Source organism: Acyrthosiphon pisum, chromosome A2 (genome assembly GCF_005508785.2).
Source record: "Acyrthosiphon pisum isolate AL4f chromosome A2, pea_aphid_22Mar2018_4r6ur, whole genome shotgun sequence".
NCBI classification, from domain to species: domain Eukaryota; kingdom Metazoa; phylum Arthropoda; class Insecta; order Hemiptera; family Aphididae; genus Acyrthosiphon; species Acyrthosiphon pisum.
Window position 1 is genome coordinate 13348248 of NC_042495.1, and position 628 is coordinate 13348875.

The following is a 628-nucleotide window of genomic DNA, read 5'->3' on the forward strand; positions in this document are numbered from 1 at the left end:
TTGGACCAACGGTAGTGACCAGTTTCCGGGCTTGGTCTAATTCCGCTAAACTGGTTGCTCCTCGACAAGTGAATTCAAATAAACCTGTCCCGCCGGTTGTATTTTCCTTTTGCGCTAGTTGCAAAATAGAAGATACAAAAACGGATCTGATTTAGAAACTTATCGGGTTATCGGGATTCGGATATGCTATTTTGGCAATATATGACTGTCACATATGACTGAAGATAGAAAACCTCCAGAGAAATTAAATTCAATAAAAAACTAAGTAGGTACAAATTGAGTAAATATTCGGACGCATTTAGAAATCAAATGTTCATGTAAAGCTAAGTTTTCAAACTATTGTACCATATGTCCATATATAAATTAATTTATAAATTCTTATAGACATACACAATACTCATATCAGTGAATTACACTGACCACATCGACACTAAGCACTTAGTTGTTAGCACTTTAGCAGTGAAGACTTAGGTAGGTACTACTTCAGTACTCTGCTTCGACCATAATTTTCACAAGAATAGTTATTAACTATCCCATATAATTTTAACTTTAATAGCTTAAAAATTAAGCACGCCATAACTATTTAGTATGACTATTTAGTATTTTTTAATACCTCCCATTTCAATTG